This window comes from Callospermophilus lateralis, unplaced genomic scaffold (assembly GCF_048772815.1).
Source record: "Callospermophilus lateralis isolate mCalLat2 unplaced genomic scaffold, mCalLat2.hap1 Scaffold_98, whole genome shotgun sequence".
Lineage (NCBI taxonomy): Eukaryota > Metazoa > Chordata > Mammalia > Rodentia > Sciuridae > Callospermophilus > Callospermophilus lateralis.
The window spans coordinates 2029475-2056335 of NW_027517992.1; the positions used below are offsets into that span (position 1 = coordinate 2029475).

A 26861-nucleotide genomic window follows, 5' to 3' on the forward strand; every position below is an offset into this window, starting at 1 on the left:
CTGTATCTGCCTACCAGGTTTGTACCTTTAGGATTTGTCAGTAGTGCAACAACTTATGATCGTGAATCTCTGCTGCATTTTTTAATGTGTCTTAAAAATCTGAATATTTATAATGAAATTTAACTCATTTTATGCAGCTGTTGGGTACCCAATTTAGAATAAGCTGCTTTTGATTTGGTAGACTAATTTGCTTTTATGTTTAGGAAAATATATAAAGCCAGGGAAATGGTTGCCCATTATCTGTCCTTGGAAACATGGCAATTTAGAACTGAGACAAACCCACATACTTCCTCCACTATCCGCCCAGCTTTTAGATGCCAGGTGTCCCAAAAACTGAAATTTAAGAGAAATGCCATTAGGTAAAATACAGAATAGGTGTGTATCTTGCTTTTATTTCTTTGTCAGCAGAAACTAATAAAAGAAGTAAATATGCTTATACACGAAGGTGTGTCAGTTAGGTTACATTCAGTAAACAGTGCAGATGAGATTTGGGGCCTGCCCACCAAAAGAAAGAAAAAAAATAGAGGCAGCTCTATTTTATATGTGTTATTTTGTGCAGAGGCTTTACCTTAAATTCCCAACTGAGGAAATCTATTAAGCACTATCATAAGGTCAATCTGATTATACTTCAGGGATAGCTCCTCTTTTACATGACCCCAAGAGTGCACGTGCCCTCTCCCCTGCATCAGAGCCCCTCCAGATGTTGACTGCCCAGTCCAGACAGGAGCTTCTAATGGAGTTGAGTTGCAGAGAGAGAGAGTTCTCTTCTCTTGACTATTGCTATTCTATGGGACTAATCTAAACTTTGGTGTATTCTTGTTTTAACAATTGAATTAGATGTTGTAGTCCTGATTTCTGATCTTAGAGGACTACAATATCTATTGTAACAGCTGTGTTATTTGACTTCTGTAACCTCAGATTCTTCATCTTTAAAATGGGTATAATAATAGTTTGTCTCATAAGTTTTAAAAAGTTACAGGACTGAGTCTATGAAAAGTGTTAATGAGCACTCGAAATATTAGCTGTGATTACTATTATCATCAGTAGCTGGCTTATAATAAAAATATATTAGTTATACTTCTTAAATAATAAATTGGTTAACCTAAGCCAATGTCAAAGCTGGTTCTGTCTAAAAAACAAAAAAAGTAGCTTTGAATAACAGAAAAGTGACTAGATGCACTAAAACTGAAGGGGTTGTTGGGGTTTTGTTGTCTTTTTGTGTTGCTGGGGATTGCACATGTGAGGCAAGAACTCTATCACTAAGCTACATCCCCAGCCCTAAGACTGAAATTTTAAAGTAGTAATCACCACCTCTCTCAGCCTTTAGATTATTGTATGTTCCTTCCCCTGATTGTCAGTCATTTTCCCTTTTCTTTGTTCTCTGAGAGTCGTTTATACTTACCGTGGTTCTTCAACCTGCTGGGTATAGAAGTCACTTAATGCCTCTTTAGTTGTGTAGTACTTAAGATTTATATATTTTCCTTGCATTTTCCCTAATAATTCCTATGTCTGATGTTAAGAGATAATTTTGAACTATCTGAACTTAGAAATCTGTCATTTATATATCATTACAAATAGGGGCATGTATAAGCTTATTCTTAGGCAAATGAAAGATTGCACATATTAATTTCAACTTATGCTGCTATAGATATTTCAGCTATTATGTTTTTTCTCCACTACCTTTTCCCTTCTTTAATATGAAATCAATGTGCATTTCAGAATTATTTCATAGAATAAAAAATTAGAAGGCCAGTTTGGTAATAAATTTGATATAGCTAACTGGAAACAACGTTATCATTTCAAAGGCCTGATTTCCTCTCCTGGGCATTCTGTATACTAAGATACCTGTGGAATTCCATTCCCTTTGCCTGACACTCAGTGCCATAACATCTCAGACGGATTCTTAACCCCATACGTTCAGGGACCAGGTAGGGCCAGTGAATGAGCTTTAAGTGACCTGTGCTGCAGAATGTCGCTTGTGTGTGTGCAATTAGTGGGGGTGGGGGCAGTCTCTTTCTTTATTAGGTTTTCAAGAGGATCTGTGACCCCAAGATGGTTAAGAACCAATGGCAAAGAGTTTAAAAAGCATAGGTTATTATTCCCATTTTCTAATTAGGGAACATTGAGGAATAGAAATTGACCATAGCTGGCTTGATGCTTAAGAGAGAAAATTGGATTAGGAGTCACAGCCCTTAACCTCATAATGCTATGTTCTTGCCATCCCTTTACTTTGTGTACATCCTGAGTCTTAAGGAAGTGTACGGGTGGATTTTGTTATTTATCCATTTAGCTCCTCTTATTTGGAAAATTTAATCCATTAACATTCCAGATGATTATCATCAGCATTTACTACTACTGTTTTGTGATTCTGCTTTGTTGATCTTCCATTCTTAGGGCCTTTGTGGCTGAGTAATTTTCTCTAATTGTGTTTTTGTTTTGTTTTGGTTTGGTTTTTCAATTAATTTTTTATTTATATATGACAGCAGAATGCATTACAATTCTTATTACACATATAAAGCACAATTTTTCTTTTTTCCCCCCAGTGGTGGTGCAGGGGATTGAACCCAGGGCCTTGTACATGCTAGGCAAGCACTCTACCAACTGAGCTATATCCCCAGACTCTAAAGCACAGTTTTTCATATCTCTGATTGTATACAAAAATTCACACCAATTTTTGTTTTCATCTATGTAATAATGTCCATCACATTCCATTATCATAATTGTATGATTTGATTCTTTTTAGTGTACTACAGGCTTTTGCTTTGTGGTTATTAAAGAGACTTGCACATATGTATAAAACAGGTTATTATGTTAAACTGATAACTTTGATCACATAAAATTGCTGTATATTTCCACTTTATATATTTGATGTCAGATTACATCTTTGTGCCTATATACATCTCAGGCTTAACAAATTAATACTTTTAATTTTGCCAGTAAACCTTCTTCATACTAAACATACGTAATTTATATGTTCCACCATTACAGTCCTCATTGGTTCTGGCGGTATTAGGAGCACTTATAGCAGGCCCACTTCAGTAAAACCCAACACTGGGCAGATGTCCCCTTGACTCCTAGTGCCATTTAGGAATTCATAGTCCCTGCAAGACAGACAAGTCTGCTAGCCAGCGCAGCAGACTTAGATTATGTACAAACCTCATCAGTAGGCAGACAGACCTCAGTGCCTGTAGGTTTCGGGTGCCAAATATTACACCTGTGGGAAGGATCACTGGAGAGTCCTATTCTACCATTTGCTCCATCTCCCAGGATGTAAAATATTTTTAAGTGCAGTTGTAAAATATCAAAAAGGTCATAAAAATTAAAAATGGTCGTAAGAAATAGATTAAAAAATTCTTGCTGCTTTATTTTATACAATATTTCCTTTTCATTAATAATTACATATGAGAAAAAGTTTTATATCCCCACATCTAAGTTAGGAAATCTTTGAAGATTTTTGTGAAATTAAAAAGTTTTAACTTTTTAAGTTATAGAGACTAATTGAAGTAGATCATTCATGAATTGCCCCATTCAAGTGCCTTCATAAATTCTTCTTCAGTGAAAGATAGCATCTTGGCAGCTTCAATGTGCATCTGTTTAAAAAGAAATCAATATTGTCAGACGGATATCAAAATATAAGTTTGAAAAACATGCATTCTAATAAGCAAATATTTGAAAAGCCTTTCTTATCCCAACAGTAATACTGAACCAACCTACCATTAAAATTCAATATTGTAAAATGCCTTAAAAATGAAAGTGGGAGTACTTTAAGGTTTGAAAAGTAAAATTGTCATCTAAATAGTTATTGTTATTGTTATTCTATATTTGGCAAATATTTGTACCAGTCCCATTTCCCATGTAACTAATTTACTTACATGCTACATTATACAAGCTTATGTATAACAGATTTTATTTAGATAAAAATTTGTCTAAGGATACCAAAATGAAACAAAGTAAAACTCTAATACAAAGGTCCAGATAATATCTATAATCCTTCATTGATACTCACCTTCTGCCTTTTTAAAACATCAATTAATTTTAATTGTTTCTTAAACCCTATCATTAATTCTCCTTTTTGTTTTTCTAGCTTCTTGTTTTCTGATTTTAACATTTCAATTTTTTTGTGTTCTTCATTTGCTATATCCTACAAAAGAAAAATTTTTAGTATGTAATCTTTATATTTTTTAAGTAAATTATTTTATTTTACATCAGTAATAAAAATTATTTTTAACTGAAATATACATGTACATAAAATTTTCTTTGTATTACCAAATTACTGGAATTTGATAGCTTTAAATCATGATCAGGTCAAATTAAAAACTTGTATTGAATGAACTCGGAACAGGTAACAAATATTTGAACCCCAAAAATACATTTCAAGGCATAGATGAGTAATCACTAGTAAGCAAAATATGATCTTTAAAGGATATACTGGTTGAAGACCTCATTCACCTAGTTTTTACTGAATGTACTTAACCAGTTCATGGGTTCACAGGGATAGACCTCAAACAAAAACAGTAGTCTTGTTGGACTAACAGTACTGCCAGGATGGTACAAATTTCTATGTGGGAATCCTTTAAAAAGCCCTTGAAATCTGCATACATACATACATACATACATCTTTATAGGATAACATTCTTAGGAACCTGTTTAAGGGAACAGGTATAGTCTAAAAACTTAGTAGAGAATTCATGCACTGCTCATAAGGGAGACTACCTCATAGTAAAATCGTCTTACACAATGCAAAAGAGAATCAGTGAACATAATCTCTCTGTATTGAAATACTGAATTGTTTGCTCTTTCATATAATAATAAAATGATACCAAAAGGAAATCACTGATACTTTTAATTTTGCCAGTAAACCTTCTTCATACTAAACATTACATGATTTATATAGTCCTCCTTGACTGTGGTGGTATTGGGGGCACTAAGAGCAGACCCGCTGCAGATGTCCCAACACTGGGCAGATGTCCCAACATGTCTTCAACAGATGAGCCTTTGAGGGACATTCAGGATCCAAACTTTATAGCACATTCAAACTACCAGTGGGTCAAAGAAGATATAACTATGGAAATTAGAAAATCAATACACCAAAATGTATAGGATAGAGTATAACATTGCTAATACTAATAATGTAATGCTTATATTAAGAATGAAGAAGATCCCAAACCAACCTAACTTAATAATTAAGGAACCAGAAATACCTCAAAGCTAGCAGAAATGGAGAATAATAAACATGAGAGCAGAAATAAGAGAATAAAAAAAATCAAATGAAACAGTTGGTGCTTTGGAAAGATTAACAAATTAATGAACCTTCAGGTAGACTGATGAAGAAAAGATAAAGAGGATTCAAATACCTAAAATCAGAAATGAAAGAGGGGGCAATACAACCAATTTTACAGAAATAGAAAGTATCATAAAAATACTATGAACAGTGTAGCTAACATTTGGATAGCCAAAATGAAATTAAAAATTCTAGAAACTTAGCCTACCAAAACTGAATAATATAAATTCTGAATAGACCTATAATTAGTAAGGATACTGAATGAGTATCAAAACCCTTCTGATAAATAAAAGTCCAGAACTGTCTGGCTTCACTTGTGAATTCTACCAAATATTTAGAGAAGAATTAACACCATCTATCCTTAAATACTTCCCTAGAATTGAATAGAACACTTCTGTATTCTACAGAAAACTATAAGCCAACATCCCTGATCACATTAAAAGAATTATACATGGTGACCAAATAGAATTTATTGCTAGAATGCAAGGATAATTAAACATTCAAAATCAATGTTAACATACCATATTAACAGAATGGAGAAACCCCATATTGTCATCTGAATTGATGCCAAAAAAGTATTTGACAAGATTCAAAAGCTTGTGATTAAAAAATTAAAAACCCGGAAAGAAGGAAACTATCTCTACATAACAGAAGGCTATATGTGAAAAGACCACATCTGATATCATACCCAATGGTGAAAAGCCCCAAAGCTATGATCAGGAACAAGAGAAAGGCACCGATTTATGTCCCTTCTGCTTTACATAGTACTATAAGTTGTAACTTGACCAATTAGTACAGAAGAAGAAAGACATCCAAATTGGAAAGGAAGAAGTAACATTGCTTTTCATAAACAACACGTTCTTATATGTAGAAAACCATAAGAAAAAACTATCATAACTAATAGATGAATTCAGTAAAGTCAGAAATGAATTGTTTCTATATACTAACAATGAACATTCCAAAAAAAGAAATTTAGAAAACAATTCCATTTAAAATACCATCAAAAAGAATAAAATACTAAGGAATAAACTTAAAATAGAAGGTAAAAGACTTACATGCTGGAAGAAACTAAAGACAAATACATGGGAAGACATCATGTGTTTATGGATTGAAAGGCTTAATATATTGTTAAGATGTCAGTAGCAACCCAAAGAGATCTACAGATTAAATTCAGTTTTTATCAAAATCACAGTAGTGGTTTTTGTAGAAATAGAAAAATCTTTCTTTACATTCGTAGGACACCTCAAGGAACCCCAAATAGCCAAATTAATCTTGAAAGAGAACAAAGATAAAGGTCTCACATTTCTTGATTTCAAATCTTACTACAAAGGTACAATATTAGAACAATGTGGTGCTGGCATCAAGACAGACATACGGATCAATAGAATAGAATAAATCTTAGAAACAAACCCTCATATATATATGGTCAAGAGATTTTTTAAAAAAGAAGAAGAAGGGAAAAGATAATCTCTTTAACAGAGTGGTGCTGGGGAACTGAATATGCACATGCAAAAGAATTCTTTCCTGATCTCATGCTATGCAAAAATTAACTCAAGTGAATCAAAGACTTAAGAATAAGAGCTAATGCTATAAAACTCTTAGAACCCTGGGAGGAGAAGATCATATCATGGGATGTGGCAAGGATTTCTTGGTTATGTGACATTAAAAGTATAATAATATTTTCATTAAATTATTGTAATATATTTCTCTAAAGAATACATATGTAGGGCTAAAAAGCACATGAAAAGATGTTCCACATCTTTTAATTAATAATTAGGAAAATTCAAATCAAAACCACAATGAAATAAAGCCTCAAACCCATTAGGATGACTACTATTTAAAAAAAGAAAAAAAATAGTAGATGATAGGAAGTATTGGCAAGGATCTGGGGAAATTGGGAAATTTGTACACTCTAAGTGGGAATGTAAAATGATACAGCTGCTATCAAAAACAATAGCAGTTCCTAAAAAAATTCAAAGATAATTTTCTCTGATCCTGTAACTCCACTTAAAAGAATTGAAAGCAGTTTCAGATATTTGTAGACCTTGTTCATAACAGTACTATTGAGGACAGCCAAAAACTCAGACACAACCCAAGTTTTCATTGACACATGAACACACAAAATGTGATATTATAAATATAATGGATTATTTTTGCACCTTAGAAAGCAATAAGATTCTGACTCATGCTACATGGGTCAACTTTGAGTACCTACGTCAAATGAAGTTGATTAGTTACAGGAAGACAAATACTACTGTATGATTTCATTCATGTGAGGAAGAGTCAGAAAGCAGAATGGTGCTTGCCAAGGGCTGGGACGAGGGTAAGAGGGAACTACAGGGTTTGTTTTTGCAAGATGTAGAGAGCTCTGGTTATTGGTTGTACAACTATATGAATATATATAACAATATTTTATTTTAAATTTAAAATGTTTAAAAGGGTAATTTTCATTTGTAGTTTGCCATAATTTAAATGTTTAAATTTACTTAGTGGCAAAAAGGAAAGGATAGTGTAAAAAAGTATACTGCTAAAAGGTTTACATTATTCATAAAATTCTATATTACCTGATAAGTTAAAGATGTATATAATGAATGCTAAAATGCACACACAGAAGTGGAGATGAGACAAAAAGGGAGATCATTTCTTAAAATTAATTTTAAAAAAGAACATAAGGAATAAAAACAAACAGCTAGTTAATAGATTTCATTCCAACCATATTAATAATCACATTAAATGCAAAGGTATAAGTACCCTAATTAAAAAGTTAGATACTGTCAGATTTTAAAAACAAGCCAGGCATGGTGGCATGCCTATAATTCCAGCAGCTTGGGAGGCTGAGGTCCTAAGCAACTTAGCAAGATCCCATCTCAAAAAAAAAATTAAAGGGCTGGGGAGGTGGCTCAGTGGTTAAGCACCCCTGGGCTCAATCCCTGGTACAAAAAAACAAAATAAAACAAACAGAAAACAAAGCTCCATTATATGCTGTCTATAAGAAGAAACAAAGTAATTATAAGGATGGAAAAAATAAGATAATGCTAACAATTAACATAAAACCTGAGTTGCTTAAATATCAAATAAAATAATATCAGAACACAGTCTATTACCAGGAAATAAAAGTTATAGTATTATAAGGGGTCAGGTTCATCAGGAAGTCATACAATCTGAATGTTAATATTCATAGTAATAGAGCATCATTGGAGTTTCAAAATACATGATGCAAATATTAATAAAACTAGAAGAAACAGACATATTATATATATGTATATATATACAAGTATACTTAGAATCAGTACCTCTCTTAATCCTTGATAGAAGAAGTACACAGAATATATGTAAAGATACAGAAAACATGAATACCACCATTAAGTAACTTGACATATTTGACATTTATAGACTTTTCCACCCAACAAATGCAAAATGCATATTCTTTTAAAGGACACATGGAATAGTTGTCAATTTAAGCCATTAATTTTGAATCAAAAGTCTCCATGAATTTACAGTGATATAAATGAGACCATATATATTCTCTGTCCACGATATAATTAAATTAGAAATCAATAAGGATGGTTAAGGAAAATCCCAAAACATTTAGAAATAAAATGGCAAACTTCTAAATAATTTATGAGTCAAAGGGGAAAATTAGAAAGTATTCAAAATAGGATGAATAATTTTAGTTTATGGGATGAATAATTTTAGTTTATGGGATGTAGGAATGCACAGAGGAAAATTTTAATGATTAAATACTTACATTAGAAAAGGTTTCATTTCAGCAGACTCCACTATAAGAAATGAGAACAAATTTAACCCAAAATAAAGAGAAGGAAATAATAAAAAAACATAAATCATAAATAGACACAAAATAGATAAAAATCAATGAAATCAGAATTAGTAAGTCTTTAGGGAGACTGATAAGAAGCCAATTACCAATAAAATTAGAATGAAGAAGCTGGGGTGGGTACAATCAAAAATAAGAATGTAAGAGGAATATTCAAAGGATAATAAGGAAAAATAGTATAAAAAAAACTTCAAGCCAACAAATTTAACAACATAGGTAAAATGAACAGATTCTTTGCAAGATGGAAACACCAAAAACAAGAAAATACAATAGCCTCTATATAGAATGCTTCTTTAACTACTGAATAAATTGAATTTGAATTTTAAAATAGTTCCATAAGAAAACCGTAGGTCCATATGGCTTCACTTGTGAACTATACCAGACATTCAAAGAAAAACATAATAACTCTACTAAAGCTTTTTCAGAAAGTTAAGCATTTCCAGAAAAACAAGTTGGAAATTAATTCCATGACATAACTTACATGCTTATACCAAAACAAAAACAATGATCTTTTACAAATAAACTATAGATGAGAAAGAATTTATAAGAAAAGTAAAACAAGGGCTGGAGGATGTAGCTGATTGGTCCACTGTTGGCCTAAAATGCAGGAGGCCCTGGGTTCAATCCCCAGCACCACAAATGCAATCACACACATACCAACTACAGACTAAAAGTATGTTCCCATATGTACATATATTAAAAAACAAAAAGGTCTCTAAAATTTTCACAGTATTTTTTTGGTACCCGGGATTGAACTCAGAGGCACTTGACTGCTGAGCCACATCCCCAGCCCTATTTTATATTTTATTTAGAGACAGGGTCTCACTGAATTGCTTAGCACCTGCCTATGCTGAGCTGGCTTTGAACTCGCCATCTTTTGCTTCAGTCTCCCGAGCCACTGAGTTTAAAGGCCTGCAGATTTTCACAAATTTAACCTAATATTATATAAAGGGGATAACGATACATCTCAAGTGAGGTTCATCCCAGGAATATGTTTGTCTTAATATTTGAGAATCAACCAATGTTATTCGTCACATTAATAGGTTAAAAGAAAAATATATTATTATCTCAAAAGAACAAGAAAAAAGAAACTGAAAAGAAATCCTGTATGCATTCCTGTTGAGATCTTCCAGGGAACTTTGGTCAGTTTTTCTATAGGCCATAAGTTAGAAATGTTTTTATTTTGCCAGGCACGGTGGCACAACAGCCAGCGGCTGGGAAAACTGAGGCAGGAGGATGTTGAGTTCAAAGCCAGCCTCAGCAAAAGTGAGGTGGGAAGCAACTCAGTGAGACCCTGTCTCTAATAAAATACAAAATAGGTCTGGGGAAGTGGCTCAGTGGTTGAGTGCACACAAGTTCAATCCCCGGTACCCACCCCCACCCCTGAAAATTTTTTTATTTTGAAAGGGTTAGATGAATTTAAAAAAGAAAGCCAGTGGAGACTACACAAAAAGGAACCATACATAGCCTACAAAACCTAAAATATTTCCTAGTTGGCATTTTACATAGTCTGTACAGAAAATCCTAAGGCTTCTAGAATAAGTGAGTCTAGCATAATTGCAGATGTATACAATGTACTGAAGTTAAATAGTATTTTTCTATTCTAGTAACAAAGATAAATTTGAATTTAAAAAGTATTTATAGTGACATCAAAAATATGAAATACTAAGTGATAAGTTGACAAAAAATACACAAGACCTACATATTAATATGTATAAAATATTGCTTAGAGGAATTGATGGCCTAAAATACAGATATTCTCTATTTGTGATTTAAGACACAATATTGTCCAATTTCCCAAAATTTATCTATGGATTAATGCAATGCCAATCAAAATTTCAACAGAAATTGTTGTGGAAACTGTTAAGGTAGTTCTAAAATTTATAAGAAAAGGACCCAGAATAACCAAGCAATTTATTAGAAGAAGAATAAAGATGGAGGACTCACTGATATCAAGACTTATATAGCTCTAATCAAAACAATGATTAGCATAAAGGCAGGCATTCAGACCAATTAAATAAATATTCCCAGAATAGATCCATACCTATCTGAGCAATAAATTTTCAACAAAAGTTTCAGGACAATTCAATGATAAAAGAATTATCTTTTCAACAAACAGTGCTGGAATAAATGCCAAAAAAAGCCAAAAAAAGCCAAAAAAAAAAAAAAAAAAAACTTATGCCTTTTATCTTGCATCATAAGGAAAAACCCCAAACAAAAAAGCTAAAATATAAAAGCTAAAAGATACTCAACTTCTATAAGAAAACAAATCTGAAATCTGTTACCTTAGGTTTAACAATATAACTTAGACATTCAACAGGAAAAAAAGTGTATGTCTATATAAAAAAATTATACATGAATGTTCATAGCAGTTTTTGTAAAATAGGCCAAAATTAGAAAAACCCACTTGTCCAACAGTTAATGGATGAACAAATACTGGTATATTTATACCATGGGTAAAAAAGTTATTAAATTAACTATTTTCACAGGAAACAACATGGATGAATCTCAAAATAATTGTCCTGAATAAAAGAAGTCACATTGGAAAAAAAATTTAAAAGAACATAAAATTCTAGAAAATGTAAAAACAAGTTACCTTGGAATGAAGGATTGTAAAGGGACACAAACTTTCAGGGGTGACAGATATATATATATAATGGGTGATTATTTCATAGGTATACAGTCAAAACTCAATAATTTTACACTAAATATGTACAGGTTTTTGTAAATTGTATTACAGTAGGTATATTAAAATAGACATATTTAGTTAAAAGAGGCAAAAAAATAGTTCTGGGAGTTAGCTAAAGCATAATTTTAAGGGAAACTACCATTAAATGCTTTAGAAAAGAAGAATTTAAAATCAATGATCTAAGCCTTCAACTTAAGAAGTTAGAAATAGAAGAACAAATTAAAACCAAAGCAAGTGGACAAAAGGATACAATAAAGAGAATTCAGTGAAATAGCAAACAAATTATAAAGAAAATAAAGGCAAAAATTGAGTCTTTGGAAAGAGTAATTGGTAAATCATTAACAAGATGGAACAATAAAATATAAAAACACAAGTCAATCTTATATTATGGTAAGTGAAAGAAGCCAATGAAATCAGACCAGTGCAGTCTCTGAGGGGCCTAGAAACAGAAACAAGAGCACTTTCTGGGGAAATGTAAATATTCTATAAAGTGGCTCATTATACAGATAAGTAGGACTATTATGGTTTGAATGTGAGGTGTCCCCCAAAGGCTCACATGTGAAACAATGCAAGAAGATTCAGAGAAGAAATGATGGGGTTAGGAAAGCCTTAACTCGATCTTTGAATTAATCATCTGATGGGATTAATTGAGCGGTAACTGAAGGCAGGTGGGATGTGGCTTCAGGGTATATTTCTATCTGGTCAGTGGAGTCTCTGTGCTTCCTGGTCATCATGTAAGCTGTGTGCCTCCACCATACTCTTCCACCATGTTGTTCTGCCTCATCTTGATCCCCAAGGAGTGGAGCCGGCTGTCTATGGATTGAGACCTCTGAAACCATGAGCCCCTAAATAAACTTTTCCTCTCTACAGTTGGTCTGGTCAGTCACAGCAGTGAAAAAGCTGACCAAAACAAGGAGCCCAAACTCAGTGAACTATACATGTGCAATCTGCATTTTATTGTATGTAAATTATCTCATTAAAAAATTCACTCAGCTCTGTCCTTCCAACTCTACTCATTTGTGTCTTTGAAGAATTACACACATATATATTCACTATCTCCACTTCCTCACCTGCATTCATTTTTCATTTCCCATTAAATCTGTCTTCTTCCCTTATCATTCTACCAAAATATTTCTCGGTGATCAATTGGTGTGGTTAAGTACTGAATACTATTGAGTACTGAATACTCCTTAGAAATACTGGACTATTTCAAGGCTCAATCTGGCCTTGCTTTTCTCTTTCTCCCACTTATTCTGTCTTCCTATTCAATGCAGACTTCTCTAAGTTTTAAAACATTTCCTCTTGGATTCCTCAGAATAACTTCAAACTTTATACTTTTCTTCCCCAGAATTGTTCCAGTGTTTCTTAATTCAGTGAATAGTACTATCCTCCCTTAAGCTTTCCTTTCCCACAGACTATATCCAGTGTATCACTAAGCCCTATTGCATCGAACCCAGGGGCATTTAACCACTGAGCCACATCCCCAGCTCTTTTTATTTTGAGACAGGGTCTTGCTAACTTGCTTAGGGCCTCACTAATTTGCTGAGGCTGACTTTGAACTTGTGATCATCCCACCTCAGCCTCCTGAGGTGCTGGGATTACAGGCATGCACTACTGAGCCTGGCTCCTAAATGTATTTGAGAACTTAACCCCTCCCATTTCTACCACTATCACTTTAGTCCAAACTACATCATCATTTCTCACACTTACTCTTAACCAATCTATCTGCATCCATTCTGGCCTGCTTGCCAGATTCTCTGCCCTACAAAGAATAACTGTATAGTAGTTTTGCACTGCTCTTTGGATGAAATATAAAATCCTTAACCCTGGCCGAAAGGATCTAGATGACATCACCCTTTAAAGCTTCACTTTGTATCACTCCCTTCACATCGAATTTGCCTTTCATTAACTTGTCCTCTTTTCTTGTCAGAGAACCATTTTTATTTAGTATTCCTTCTGTCCATAATTATCTCCCTGCACACTTAACTCCTATATAGTATTCAGATCTTAGCTTACCCACAGAATTTCTCACAGTTGCCCCTTAATTTTGCTTGATGGGTTATCTAAACATCCAACTTCTCCACTAAAAGCTGCAAGACTTCAAAGAATATATTCAATTTTTATCTCCTTTCCATCTTTCAGCTTCTAATAAAGATCTGGCCAGTACAGTACTTATCAGGCCCTAATATTTCTAAATGAATTAATGATGAATCAGAAATTATTTCTTTGGAAATGAAGTAACATGGACTTTGGTGTCACATTAAAAAAGGATTTCAAGTAATCATCAAATCAAATGTCCTGTTTTTAAGTGGAATTCCAGTTAAACCATTACTTTTAACATTCCTTCCTTCAGTGTGACTTTAGCAATGACCATTTGCTAGACCCTGAGGACATGATAGTGATTAGGACTAAGGTCCCTTCATTCATACAACACCTGGTTTAAATTAACTGACTTTTCATTTCAAAAGTTACTCTTACTTTAAAACCAAATTTGCTTCCTAATTTCTGTAAAGAATAAGTTTGTCATTATTTTAAAAACAGATCTTTGGTTTCTGATGACTACAAAGTAATCTTGTTCTGTTTTATGGAAACATTAATATTTCCCTGTTAGATTTTTTAAACATATAGACCTGAATAATTTTAATTGACTATTTAACAATAATTATATGTTTAATCAAAATGAGAGGCAAAGTAAAAAGAATTAAATTGAAAGAAAAAAACCTGCTCTCTCTCACACACAAAAACACATACAGATTAGACTCTAAGAGAATTACTATATAATCCTGAAACATCCCTCAAAGATAAATATTAGGCAAAATAATTTTTAAAAAATCAAAGTATGAGCTGGGGCTGTAGCTTAGTGGCAGAGAGCTTGCCTAGCACTGGGTTTGATCCTCAGCACCACATAAAAATAAATAAAATAAAGGCATTCTGTCCATCTACAACTACAAAAAATTTTTTTTAAATCAAAAGTATAAGACACATAGTTTTTTGGAATTCTGAAATAAGTTACATTTTAAAAATCTGGCCACAAGTGTCTACATTATAGTACATAATAAGCAATATATTCACAAATATTATTCCATGAATTTAAATCAATCAATCATATGCAGATCTGGGGTCAGAAGTTTATATGTTGAATGCATCCAAGTTGTTTTTATAGTGTTGATGGTTTTAGAATGAGCTATTCACATAACAAGTCTTCATCACCTGAATTTTCAAGATGGCCAGATACAATGAGGAGAGCCATCTACTGGAAACCAATTTTTCTTTCTACTATTTTACTGTGTGCTAATATAAAGATCAAATCTGTAACCAGAATTGCAAATCCTGAATCACTCATGGTTACTCTTCCTTTTATTGTCTTCAAAATCCTTTTAAAATGCAAATTGGAAATATTCTAATATGCTAATTATTAAGTCCATAGAGATGACTTAATTTGCTCATCTGATACTGTCATTAATGGCCCATGAACATGAAATAGTTTGATCAAAATAGGATAAATAATCTCACAGATGATATTGTTAAAACTGTAGTCACTGTCATGTATTTGCCTCTGTTAAACATGTTGGAGGACTAATCAAGGCCAGTTCCAGTTTATTCCTATTGTTACTAATATAATCCAAAATGTATTTTCTGCATATGAAATGAAGGTGGTTCCTAATTTCATCACATGTCATTGTTAAATTATTAAATATTGTTCTAAGGGAAGAGATTCCGATGGAGTATCGACTTTTGTTCTTTCAGGTTGACACAGAACAAAAAACTAACAGCCAGTATTTACAGAATGTACAGATATCTTCATATACATCAATACTTGAAAATTCATTAATTTAACAGCTAGTTAAGGCATTGAATGTTAATCCTATGCCAAGCATTGGCTAGACCTTGGAGATGGGATCTTTCTAATAGCTCTGTGACAGTAGTTATTGAACTATGGTTTCAGAACCAGCAGCAGTATCCCCTGGGAACCTCTTTAAAGTTCCAAATTCTCAGGCCTCACCCTAGACCTACTGAGTCAGAAACTCCAAAGCTGAGGCCAAGCAATCTGTGTTTTAAAAAACTCTTCAGGTGATCCTGATACATGCTCAAGTTTGAGAGCTACTGCCAAGTTATTGAGAGCTACTGCCAAGTTAAACAGCCCCTTGCTTTCTATACTAGAAAATTGAGGCTCAGAAAAGAATATAACCAACATGAGACATGAAACACACTTTTTTTCCCCACTCCTTATCCTGAGCTCAGAAAAGTGGCATATAATATGGGCACCCATAAAGATCTTTTGGATAAAGAAGTGAATGAATCCTCTAAAGAACTGTGGTATCATCCAATGAGGTAACAGCCCCAGCATATAATCCTAACTTGCTGAAAAAGAAAGATGTTGATTATAACATCAAGAATTGTAAGTCTAAAACTATTATTTTTGATGCTTGCATAAGAGGAAGTTACCAAAAGTGATCACTACCAAAACTATTTAATCTTTCCATACCTTGTTGTTTTGTCTTAATTTACTTAACTCCAGTTTATACTTTTCTGCTTCTTCTAGGGCTCTATTCAAGTGGACTTCTGTGGTGCTTTGGGTAGAGGCAGCCTGTTTTTGTAGTCATCTTTTATTTTCTAATTCCTGCATAGTAAAAAAATAATTTCCCTTTTTATATTTTCCACTTTTTCATTCCCCAAATTTTCCTGCAAATCCCTGCTGCCCCCCTCCACCTACCCCACTCCCACCCCCTCACAACCACAGCTAGTAGATGGGCACTAAGTATTAGAGTTCTCAGGCAATTCTTGCCTCAAACTGGTATTAAAAAAATATATCCTAAAAATGTAATTGTGAACTAAATTTTTACTTTGTTTGGAATTTTCTCCCTTTATTGACCTACAACATTATAACACAGTCCCTATTTTTTATAAGCAACCTTTTAAAACTATAGAGTTCTCTCAGAAGCCTCCCAAAAGGCCAATGTAAGACATACACTCTCACACAAACACTGTTTTTGTGTAAAACTGGCAAAATGTGTCATTTAAGAAAATTCGCCAAATGCAAGACATTCTGTATTAGTCCTACAGGAAAATCTCAATTTTGAGCAGAAACAATAATTTATGAATGATGGTTTTCCATGTCCTAGATTAGATTTATATTTCTGCAAATAACCTAGGATATTCCATTGCATACAGTCAAGAGGCCAACATGAAGAACATAAAGAAACATGAACATACTGGTAACTTCAAACTCCACCAGAACCTGGTCACTATCAGCAAGCCTCATCTCTCACAGATGTTACCTTCAGTAAAATCAACAGTACTTTGATTACTCCCAAACAGCCATATGTTTCCAGCCTCTGATCCTGATCCCTTAACCTACTCAGTAAGACTCAGAGTTGTTCATTAGGACTTTCCCTCCTCCAGGAAGCCTCCTATCTCTAACCCTCACTATCCACCCAGGTTGCATTGGTTGCCTTTCCTTAGAGCCTCTAGGACTTCTTAATACACACTTATTACAGCACCTGCTACATGACACTAAACTGTCCCTTTGCTTTATTTCCTTCATTCCTTTATAAACTAGGTCCTTGAGGACAGAAACTGTCTTAATTTATTTCCAGCACTTCAGTGGTATATAAAAGGGACTAATAACATCTTTGAACTTATAAATACTTAACCCACTCTTTTTGTAGCCCCTTCAACATAAGGCCTAGTCTAGACCCTTACAGAAAGCAGAGACCCAATAAATACTGTAGAACTGAAATGATACAATAAAAACATAGTCTGTATTCTTTCATGATTTTTTTCTCCTGGATATATCGCTATATCATCTTTGAATACTGATCTCCTTGGCTTTGAGTAATTAAGGGGGAAAACAAAACAACACATGTTGTTTTTTATGTGGGTTTCTAAACAAATCAAACTGTGTGTGGATACCATCTGCTGTCACAGTCTTCTTCACAGCTTTGTGGGTGGCAGCTACGCTAAAAACTCATATGATTTATTTCATTGTTCACATGGAAAAGGCAAAGAAGTTTATTAGCTGCAAAGTCCATGGTTCTTGCTACCTAATTTCAGCCTTCTCTCACAGACCAGGGGAACCTCCTTCCTGCTGGTGATTTTGGAACCTACTTTGCAGAAAAATAAAAACATCCTTCATTACATGATGTTTCCCCACCAATTCTTTAATCAATACTGTCCCTTTCTGCGAAGACATGAAGAAGAAAAAGGATAAAGGACAGTGAGGAGAATAGTAAAGCAGGAAATAATTTTTTTTCTACATACATAAAGCCACTAAAGAAAGGAAAACCTATTTGAAAACATTTCTGTGTTCAGTCATACTCTAGTATCGTTTACTAAGTACAGACAAGATACTACTGGCATCCTAAAAATAGACAAAATTAATCTGTTACCCTCCCAAAAGCAGTTTATATACTGCTGAACAAAAGTTTTATTAAAAATCCCAAGTCTTGAATTTCATGTTTTAAAGAAAATAAAGCTAGATAGCGGGTTGGGGTTGTGGCTCAAAGGTAGAGCGCTCGCCTAGCATGCATGAGGCATTGGATTTGACCCTCAGCACCACATAAAAATAAATAGTGGTATTGTGTCCACCTATAACTAAAAAATAAATATTTTAAAAAGCTAGGTAGCATAAAGAAAATAAAATTTAGCTTTAAAACCCAATGCTAGGAGCTTCAAGAAGAAATAATTTACCACCCTCTCATAATTCTTATATCCCTCATAAAAGACAGTGGGAACATGAGAGAGGTGCATGTATCAGCTACAGCACAATGCAGTAAATGCTGGGAAAGTGACAAAAGTTCCACAGTAATTTAGGTGAGAAAAATCAGATAAGGATAAATAACTGATCAGATCAAGTTTCAGAAACAAATGACGAAGGTAGAATAAGAATAGACTTGGAATGAAAATCCTGGCAGCTGTGGAAGATGTAGCAATGATGTAGGGTGGGAAGAGATGTGAGATCTAAACAGGTATTAAATAGAGAGAGAAAAAGAGAGAGATCATATGGCTTGTTTGTATATTCATGAAAAAAGAATCCAATAAATTTTAATTTTGCAAGACAAAGGCAGGATAATGGCAAGATGCAAAATCCTTGAATAGGAGGGTATGGGATCCACATACAATTAAAGGATCGGCTTTAAACAGAAGAGGTAGTAATCCATTATAACAGGGAGTACAATATATGGGTATAGAAGCAAAGAGGCTGGTAGATTTCATGATAGGATGATGAAGTTATCTTTTGATTTTCATTTTCTTAATAAAACAGAGGGCAAAGTCATGAACTCAGAGGCTGGAAAGGGTGTTGGAAAGTTGAAGAAAGAAGACCAACCATTAATAACCATCTCTGAAAGGGGGAAAAATGTATTAGAAAATGCAGTATGCTTGAGATTTAAATAAATAAATTTAATGTAGGATTAATTAAAAATAAGACAAATCATCAATATCAAGAATGAAAGGTGTCATTATTGTAAGTCATATAAGTATTATAAATTATATTATAAATAAAGGAATATTATAAACAAATTTGTCAATGTGTTTTATTACTTAGATGAAATGGACAAGTTTCTTGAAAAATAAAGATTACCAAAGCTGATTCAAAAAGCAATATGAAGGTAGAATAGACATATGCATTAAATAAATTGAATTGGTAACTACAATACTTCCAAAAAGAAAACTCCACATGGTTTTACCTATAAATTTTATCTTATGAATTATATCAAACACATAGGTCACTGTAACAAAACAGAGTCCAGAAATAGACCCACAACTATATGCAGTCAATGCATTTTCTACACAGGTGACATGGTAACCAAAGGGGGACAAATTGAAAAAAAAAATTAAAAATTGACTTTAACCCTCATACCATAAAATTAATTTGAAAGATAGGACATTATGTAATTTTTATTTTACATTATACACACAAACCTGTGCACACACACTCAAAAATTGTAGGAGAAAATCCTCATGACCTTAGGGTGGACAGAGCTTTCTGGAGAGAATTAAAAAAAAAAGAGAGAGAGAGAGAGAGAAAATAATGTATAAAGTGCATCAAAATTTAAAACTGCTGTCTTTGGAAACATACTGTTAGGAAAATTCAAGTCAAGTCAGACTAGGACATTTTATTCACAATACATACACTTCTAACCAAGGGATTATACATAAAGAGGCATAAGGAACTCCTACAACCCAGTGTTTTTCAAACAGGAAAAACGGTTTCAACAGATACATAACAAGAAAAATATGAATAACCAATAAGCATATGAAAAGATGTTAAACATTAACAGAAAGGAAATAAAAAACTGCAATGACAAAGTACTTCACCTTTAGTAGAGCTAAAATTATTAAGACTGAAAATATCAAGTGTTGATGAGGAGACAGAGGAACTGAACTCTCATACTGTTAGTGGGAATGCAAAATTCAATTATCACTTTGGAAAACTATTTGACAGTTTCTTTAAAAATTTAATATGTAATTTCTATAAGACTCAGAACATTTATCCAACATTCTGATGCTGGATATGAATTCACAAAATATGAATCTACACAAAATACTTGCATATGGAAATCCAATGGCCTTATTTTTAATAAACTGGAAAAAAATTTAATGCCCACATAAACTAGTGAACATATAAACAAAATATGGCATATCTTCAAATAAATACTACTCAGCAACACAAAGAAATGAACCACAAAACATGTTATAATACTGATGTATTTAAAAAACATTAAGAACAAAAATAGCCAGATACAAAAATTGCATATTTATGATTCCATCTATATGAAATTTTAGAACAGAGAAAACAAAACTGTAGTGAAAGAATGCAGATCTTTGGTTGCCTGGGGCCCTGGTTAGAAATTGGAAGTTTTTATGCGGAAGCGGTACAAAGGACATTTGAAGGAGAGTGACAAATTTTCTCTATCTTGATTGTGATGGTTACAAGGATATGTTAATTCATCAAAATTCATTGACCAGGTGCACTGGCCCTTTCCTGGGAGGCTGAGGCAAAAGGATTACAAGTTTGGGGCCAGTCTCAACAACTTAACAAGACTCTATCTCAAAATAAAAAATAAAAAAAGAACTGAGGATGTAGCTCACTGGTAAAGCACCCCCTAGGTTCAATTCCAAGTGCAAAGAATAAAATAACTTCATTGAACTGTATTTTAAAAGTCTTATTGTATTTAATTCATTCCCCAATAAAGTTAATTTTTTAAAAAGATCAATAACAGAAAAAGTCTAATGCTTTTTGTTTTTATAATTTAGAAAATAATCCATCTGTCACTATCAGCTGCTAAAATAACTTAATACACAATTTAAAAAATAGTTGATCTCATTTGTGGGGAGAATATAGACTTAGGAATCAAACAAAATAGTTTGAATTCTGTTTGCTTAACCACTCGGACTCAGTTCCCCTACTGTGTAACATTAAAAAAAATTGTTTCTCTTTTTCCTCAAAGGAAAGGGTATAAGCAATGCTGCCTTTAAGAATATTTATTTGATAGAGTCCAGGATATAATGGATGACAAAGAGAGAATGGACATAAAATGACCTATTAAGAGGTTCAAAATAGTGTAGTAATTGCTTGAACCAAGTGGTGACAAGAAACTGAAAAAGATGCATGAAGACATTTAGAAGAAATAATGCATAGGATAGGATATGAGAGCAAAGATCAAATATGTAACCAAAGTTTCAATATTATTTGAGACTAAAATAGTGATAAGGGTAGTACTTGGGTGTGTGGTGACAAATGATAAATAGCAAATTAAAACAGAATAGCTGGGCACAGTGTCACATGCTTGTAATCCCAGTAACAGGAGGCTAAGGCAGGAGGATCATAAGTTTGAGGCCAGCCTGGGCAACTTAGTGACCCTTTCTAAAAAGGGTTGGAGATGTAGCTCATTGTAAAGTGCCTCTGGGTTCCATTCCCAGTACTGAAAAATAAATAAAAAGATAGATTAAAAAATGGCTCAGGGTATGTCTTGGTGGTAGAGTACTTGCCTAGCACACAGAAGGCCCTGGGTTCAATGTCCTATACTATCAAAAAAAACCAAGTTGATCTCTCAGTCACAGCTTTTTTTTTAGATTAATCATCTGTATTTCTTAAACTGACAGAAGTAAAATATGAACTTTACATTTTCTAATAACTACTTTGAGGAGGTTAAAAAGAAAAAGGCAAAATTAATTTTAATAATGTATTTCACTTAACCACGTATATCTAAAATATTATTTCAACATGTGACCAATATAAAAAAATAAGATTGACTACATTCTACTATCATGTGTAACTAATAAGAATAAAAAAAGATTGAGATATTTTATTCATTCTTTTTTTATGCCTTTAAAATCTGATGTTTATTTTATACTATAGCACACCACAATTTAGACTAGCTATGAATATTAAATGGCTGTCTTTTTTAATATTTATTTTTTAGTTGTAGTTGAACATAATACTTTTATTTTATGTATTTATTTTTATGTGGTGCTGAGGATTGAACCCAGGGCCTTGCACATGCTAGGCGAGCACTCTACCACTAAGCCACAACCACAGCCCATAAATGGTTACCTTTTTGGCAGTACAGACTTAAACTATTAGATACTATAATCAATTTTCATTACTAAATATGTGGGTAAACTGTGGTACATCCATTCACCATTTACACTACTCAGCAATGAAAGGAATGGGCAACATGGATAAATTTCAAATGCTTTATGGTAAGTGGGAAAAATAAGACTCAAAGGATATAGTTTGTGTGATTCTACTTACATAATATATACTGGAAAAGGCCAAACTATCAGTGATTTTCCAGGGCTGGGATTAGGGGAAGGACTCAACTAAATTCAAAAGGAATTTCGGGGTAATGGAATTGGTCTATGTCATTGATTATGGTAATGATTAAACAACTGTGTGCATTTATCAAAACTCACAAAACTGTATACTAAAAAACAAATTTACTGCATATAAACTGTGCCTAAATAAATCTGATACTAAAATTATTACCAAAGATAATGTCAATTATACCAAAATAAAATGCCTAAAAATAGGCTCTCATACAAATATATTAAAGAGAATCATAATAAAGTAGTAATGAAGGAGGCATATTTTCTTACTAAAATCTCAGTACATGCTATATTATTATTTTTATCATCATTAAGTTTTACAAAATAATCCTATATATAGTATTGTCGAATTTTTTATTATCACAATGGTAAATTAATAGAAAAAAATAAGTAGGAGTTCATTTAAAATATATTCTTTCCTTAGATATGACACTATAAGTTTAAACAACCAAAATGTTTGATAAAATTTCATGCTTTAAAGGATACCTTAAGGAATGTAAAAGACAACCCACAGGGGCTGGGGGCTTTAGCTCAGTGGTAAAGCGCTTGCCTCACATATGTAAGGAACTGGGTTTGATCCTCAGCACCACATGAAAATAAATAAAGATACTGTGTGTTCATCTACAACTGAATAAATATTTTAAAAAATACATAGAGAGCAGTAGCAACATTATTTAAAAAAAAAAAGACAACCCACATACTTAGAGAAATATGTGCCTATTATATATCTGATAAGGGACATACTGCTCTATATAAACTTACAGCTATATATATCCTATTAAAGAACTGTTATTACCAATAATAAAAATCCCAGTTTTAAAAATGGGCAAACAATGTGAACAGCCATTTCTCCCAAAGAAGAGATACAAAGAGAAAATAAGCACATAAAAAGATGTTCAACATCATCATTTATTAGCGAAATGCAAAAACATAATAAGGTAACTACTTCACACCAGAAGAATAGTTACAATAAAAAACATACTGTAACAGGTTGGGCGAGAATGTGAAGAAACTGGACCCCTCCTTCCACCTGTTGGTGGGATATAAAATAGTGTAGCCAGTTTAGGAAACTGAATAGTTTCTCAAAACATTAAACATAATGTCACTAGATAACTCAGCAATTTCACTACTAGGTATATAGCCAAAAGAAGTGAAAACATATCATCACATAAACCTTGTACGTGAATGTTCATAGCAGCATTATTCAAAATAATCCAAATGTCTAAATGATGAGCGAGTTACGGCTATATGATGGGAATATTACTGGCCAACAAAAAGGAATACTGATTGATGTTACAACATGGATCAAACTTAAAAACAAGTCAGTATTAAAAAGCACATATTATATAAGTCCAAGTATATGAAATTTCTACAATAGACAAATCTATTGAGACACATAATAAATTAGTGGTTGCCTAGGGCTCAAAGCATTTGGGGAAAGAGAGGTCAGGTATGGTAACCAAAGGGTACAAAAGTATTATTTTTTAGGTTATGAAAATGGCCTAAATTGACTGTGGTTGTAGTTGTGTAATTCTATAAATATACTAAGCTACTGAATTATGTTCTTTACAGGGCTGGAGTTGTAGCCTTGCAAGTGTGAGGCACTGAGTTCAATCCTAGCATCACATAAAAACAGAGGCATTGAGTCAATCTACAACTAAAAAAAATTAAATGGATGAAATATATAGTATTTAGGTTGTTTTTGGTAAATACTAATAACTGAATAACCAAAAGTGGTGTTTATACAAATGTTACTTTAGTAGTTTTAATGTACCTTTGGCATTAAGTTAGGAAAAATAGCAAAATCATTACCCTTTCTATTAAAGTAAACTGTTGTTCTAATCCATCACATTTTTTATTTGCTTCTTCAAAAAGATTTTTATATTTTTCTATTTGGGAAAGTTGCATATTAATTGTTCATTGCTGTCTCACACAATCTTCTTCAAGGTTTTTTACTTGAGACTTTAAATCCTGCAATTCATCTTCCTAGTTACAAAATTAGAGATAGGTGATAAAATGTACATGAGTTCATATCCAAACAAAGCAGAAAACAGAAGAGGAACTTCAGAATACGATCTTTGATGAGATATTTATAGCCATTTAATGAAGAAAAAAGTATATTCCATTTTCATCTTATAAAATGCAAGTCAGATAGCTTATTTGTGTTTAACAGCTTACCTTGTAAGTCTGAAAAAGAATTCTAATTAGTACACTTTTAAAACTTCTTTTGCTTTGTGATAATTCAACATCTTGGAATAAAGTTCTGTATTTATATATAATTTTTAATTCAAAATGTAACTGAATAATAGCTAAAAATAAAGCCATTAAAATATAATTGAAACTGCTCCCAAATGTCTTTGAATGTTAGAGCATTTCTTTTAAGAAGTTTTAAAATCTTACCTTTTTATTGCATTCACATACAACATTATCCAATTCCTCCTGCATAACATGGAGATTGGCTTTTAGAAATCTGATCTGTGCCTCTGTGGATTTAAATGATTGCACTTACTGTCTTTTGCTGAATTAATATAACAGCAGTTTTAAGACATACTGCTACTTTAAGAAGGAAAAAAATGCCCCAAATAGCTCAAAACAGGTAGATCCCTGTTAAGGGATACTAAAGTCATTAAATACTCTGAAGGCAAAGATGAATGAGATAAATCCCTCTCAACAGAAAGGAACGACAGGGAACTATTCACATCTCATTAGAACTGAGTTTAAAAGGAGGAAGAAAAATCTCCCCAGAGGATCTAACCTGCTCCTAGACTCTCATAAGTTTGCAGACTGAATTTATACTCAGTAAGGTGGTCCACAATAAACAGAATTTACAGGGGTCTCAGGACAGTAATGTCTTAAAGTGACTGACATAAACAAACACAAATCCTCTCTAGCAAAAGTCAGCTTTAAATCTTTTAAAGTAGCCTGTGCTCCCAAACTACCTTTTAATCTTTTACTTCAATACATAACCCAGCCATTCTAAGCAATCATCTAGAGTAAGGGAAAATTCTTCCACTTAGGTCAAAGATACTAAAAAAGGAAGATACTGAGAGTGGCAGGATAATTCAGCAATAAGAAAAAAGTGGCATTTAAGATAAAGGTCATTTGTCCTAGTTCTCTGTTTATGGGAGCAGGAATATGTGGGCATGGGCAACTGTCTGCCCATGGTCTGGGCATCACTTTCTCGAAAGCATCTTAAGAGAGACTGATGTCATGTATAACTAAAAAGAAATTAAAAATTAAATTTGTGGTTAAAAAAAAAGAGACAGAGAGACTGAAGGGCAACTGACTTATGATTTCACTTACCTTCCCTACCACAATTACCCCTGAAAAGTTTGATTAGACCAATAAATTTAATAAATTTAATAATTGGACCAATAAATTTAATAAATAATTAAATTTAATAAATATCTCCACTATGACTGACCAGTTTGCAGTTCAATATCATTACACATACAAACTTGTAATTTTCCAAAGAATCAAGACAATATTATGATTATATAACAAAACTGCTAAATTTCAAATGACAGGAGGGCTAAGTGTGTGCCTTAAGTCAGGACTAATTGTGCTTATTATAGTTCAGCATTAACTGTTCATACATACTCATTTGTCTTATTTATTGTTTCAATAACTTAGCTGGCTCCCCTTATATTATTTAACAACTTTAGAGCCACTCCAACACCTGGAGTCTAAACAATATGCTACTGAATGAACAATGGGTTGCAGAAGACATAAAGGAGGAGATTAAAAAATTCTTAGAGGTAAATTAGAACATAGACATAACATATGGAAATCTCTGGGACACCATGAAAGCAGTACGAAGAGGAAAGTTCATTGCACAGAGTTCATTCCTTAAAAAAGAAAAAGTCAACAAATAAATGACCTCACATTACATCTCAAAGCCTTAGAAAAAGAAGAAAACATCAACAACAAAAGCAGTAAAAGGCAAGAAATAATTAAAATTAGAGATGAAATTAAAACAAAAGAAACAATTGAAAAAATTGACAAAACAAAAAGTTGGTTCTTTGAAAAAATAAATAAAATTGACAGACCCTTAGCTACGCTAATGAAGAGAGAAAACTCAAATTACCAGCATACGTGATGAAAAAGGTAATATCACAACAGACACTACAGAAAAACAGAGGATAATTAGAAACTATTTTGAAAACTTATACTCCAATAAAATAGAAGACATTGAAGGCATCGACAAAGTTCTTAAGTCATAG

The 26861-nt window shown here is 32.9% G+C and overlaps 1 pseudogene; it reads right to left on the reverse strand.

The window, feature by feature from the left end:
- Positions 1-3512: 3512 nt before the first annotated feature.
- On the reverse strand, positions 3513-25083 carry LOC143386185 (testis-expressed protein 9-like; annotated as a pseudogene).
- Positions 25084-26861: the final 1778 nt, after the last annotated feature.